General features: G+C 46.6%; 2 long non-coding RNA genes across 3 annotated transcripts in view; one reads left to right on the forward strand and one right to left on the reverse strand.

The window, feature by feature from the left end:
• Positions 1-3,126, reverse strand: part of LOC104861957 — a 74,666-nt gene that overhangs the window by 27,813 nt on the left and 43,727 nt on the right. For both annotated transcript variants that reach the window (XR_780156.2, XR_780157.3), the window contains exon 5: positions 867-1,018. This is a non-coding gene — a long non-coding RNA (uncharacterized LOC104861957). The remainder of the gene's footprint in view (positions 1-866; positions 1,019-3,126) is intronic.
• LOC104861956 overlaps positions 1,026-3,126 on the forward strand; it is a 6,831-nt gene continuing 4,730 nt past the window's right edge. The window contains exons 1-2 of the long non-coding RNA XR_004517232.1: positions 1,026-1,212; positions 1,862-2,984. This is a non-coding gene — a long non-coding RNA (uncharacterized LOC104861956). The remainder of the gene's footprint in view (positions 1,213-1,861; positions 2,985-3,126) is intronic.

Here is a 3,126-nt window from a genome sequence, read left to right on the forward strand (position 1 = left end):
ACAAAAAAAAAAAAAAAAAAAAAAAAAAAAGTAATTATCAAGCTCCAGAGTGAAAACTATGTTTGAAAACATGTTTCCATTACAAATGCTTCTATCAGTAATACCATATTTTCTCAGATAGGTGGTCCAACTCTAATCTGTTCTAACATTCTGCTTTCTGCCAGTTCCCCAAGAACTGGCAATTTTCCTCCAACAAAATCTGCAACAATGGTGAATTCAGGCTTATCATGAAGTACTGTATGTATATAAATGTGTTCACAAATGGATTTAGACCTTTATGTGGAAAGGATTTGTGGTCTCCTAAATAGAAAAATCTTCAACTGAATCAAAACTGACTTAAGAGTTTGAAAACGGTAGCAGGGCTTAATGATCTTATATCAAGTACCACCAAGGCTACATTTTAACACCTCCCAACTCTCAGATTAATTTTATTTCTGCCACCCTCTTCACCTCTGAAATTCTTTCCATTCAGCAAAATCATTTTCATTTAAGAGAACAAGTACCCTGTGACTTCTGTCCCTGACATCCGTGTGTAGTGAGTGACAGAAAACATAGTTTTAGCTTTCGGCCCTGAGCCAGAGAGAGTGTTGATGTAATGAAATTATGCCTCTTCGCCTCCCGAAACTCCAGGCTTTCCTAAGAGACCAGCTATATAATAAATGCAAGTTCATTTACAAAGTCCAAGGACTCCTCAACAAGGACACCATTTTGTATTACAGGGTCAGTTTAGTCTCTGTAGAAAAAGCAGACTGTAGGGCTGGGGATGCAGCTCAGAGACACGGCGCCTGAATGGCAAGCTCGAGGCCCTGGGTTCGATTCCTCGCACAAAAAAAGTAAAAGAAAAGTAGACTGTATGTGAATGTTACCTTGGTGTCCGAGCTTTTCCTGGGCAAAAAACCGGGCCTTTATCTGCAACCTCGACATCTCCTTGCCCGCAGGACCTGGTAGCGCGGCGTGTGTCCAGTAGATGGCGCCGCAGTTGAATTTTCGCGAGCTGTTCTCCGCGGCTGCGAGAAGTCTGCAAAAACAGGAAGGGGATTTAAAAAAAAAAAAAGCTTTCTGATTTTCAGTATACATCGCCTTATTTGCCTTGTTAGAGGCACTTTTTATTCAAATTAGTTGAACTGCATTTGAGATCTCTAAAAAGATCACTGATTACGAAATTTCAATTTTTTGTTGTTTTTTTTCCAGTCTTTCAAAAACCGCCAAGAGGTAAGTTTTCAAATAGCACTGGCTGTCACAAGCGCACAGCGTTTCAGAAACGTTACAGGCAGCGCTGAGGGAAAAAAGGCAACTTCTACGCCGACCAGCAAGGGCGTGGCAGCCACACTCTCTCCCGGCTGCAGGGGAAAAAGGACCTTTGTGGCCCCAGGGCGGCGGCCGCGGATTGCAGACACAGCGCCGCCTGCTGTTGAGAAGGGACAAAGAGCTCAATGCTCTCCAGGGAAGGCGTGGGCCTCGCTGCACACTGCCCAGAGCGGAAGCTCCCGGAACCGAAGGGGCTAAATAACGGGCATGGGCCCAGCCGCCCGGCCTTTCTGTCGAGAACAGAGCGCTAGGGGCCTGCGATACTTTTGTTAGGCGGTGTTTCAGCGGGCGTAACGGTTTTGAATGCTTTCTGAAGCTAAGAAGGATAGGTTTGATTTTTAGGGTAACATTGTTATTTTAGACGATTCTAGATAAGAGTGAAAAATAGAACCTATTACGGATGGGGTTGCAGCTATTCTTGCTTTGATGGGATTTGCAAAACGTAAAAATCAGTTATGAGGCGAATTGGGAAAATGAGGATGTGTCAAGCAGGAAAAATGAGTTGAGTTTCAAGGTCGATGTGTTTGTCATTTCTGCCTCATTTTTATTCCAGGGACGTTGCTCGCCTTTTCTGGAGTCCCTCCTCCTCTCCCCACTTCTTTTCTCTCTCCCCTCATTTGACAGCAGCCTCTGCACTCGGCCGCTTAGAACACGTCATCGTCATCCACTGGGAGAGAATCATGGTGCCACCTTTCTCCCCCTATGGCTGAAGCGCACAGGAAGATGGCAGGCTGGGCTTCTGCTCTTCAGGCGGCAGCTGCCGGGAGCTGGAACTGGCGATGTCACACTGCAACTTCCCTCTCTTCAGGGCGCCCCTTATTGAGCAGGTGTTTTCTCTTACGGAGCCTGTCTTTCACCTTGTCCAGGTGACTGGGAAGTAACCTTCTAGTCCGCTTCCCTTGCAGGATTCATAGCTTTAAGTGAAGAATCCTACATCCCGGGTTTTCTTCTAGTTACGAGTAAAGATCTATAGACAAACACTTTCCTAGATGGACACTTGGCTAGAAGTCACGCTGTTTGCCAGTTTCCGGTTTTGACATTGGATTCCCACCTTCCGTCAGAGCAGGGCATTAATTACAAGTTGTGGTTCAAAACAGGACCCTTTCATCCAGTAGCATCGGAAACACCCAAATAAGGACTGGAAGACTTGGCCTGTAGCCCTCACGGTCTGGATCCAACCAGATAGGCCCTGAGCCCTCCGTATTTGAAGAACAGAGTAAAAGAGAGCCGTGGATATATATTAACTTTTAGTGAATCGAGCTGGATCCAGGAAGAGGCCAGATATTTGTTTATCTGAAGAGAAACGAGGAGGGGAGCGACCCTTTAAGCGTTACTATATAAAAGTGTCCTTCAGGGAGAGATTACATGGAAGAGCCCGCTGATAATAGTAATACTGCAGGAACACGACGCCCCTCTTCCCCTTGGACTGCGGAACCCAGGGTTCCTAAACTAATTCCAGGGAGCAGCTCGGAGCCGCCCCTGCAGCAGTGCCCGAGGGAGTCCGCGGCTGCTCCGAGGGGGCGGGGCCCCGCGTCCCCTTTGTTCTTCCTCGGGAATCGAGCTCTGGAGTCTCGCACACCAGCTGCTTCCACTTCTGCGGAGGGCGGCAAAACAAATTAATCACACGTACTGATTTGGACAGCACATTTTTGGAGCTTTGAACTCTGAAATGCAAGGTCTAACTAATTTTAGAATTCGAATATCCTTTAAGTTTTGTTGTTGTTTGTTTTCTGTGAGCTGCAGATCAAACCCAGGTCCCTGCACCAGTGAGCTACACCTCAGTCCTTCTAAGTGCTCATTCTGGGTTTCCCAGTTACA

This window comes from Fukomys damarensis, unplaced genomic scaffold (assembly GCF_012274545.1).
Source record: "Fukomys damarensis isolate Sample0158 unplaced genomic scaffold, DMR_v1.0_HiC HiC_scaffold_15, whole genome shotgun sequence".
In the NCBI taxonomy this organism is placed as follows: Eukaryota; Metazoa; Chordata; class Mammalia; order Rodentia; family Bathyergidae; genus Fukomys; species Fukomys damarensis.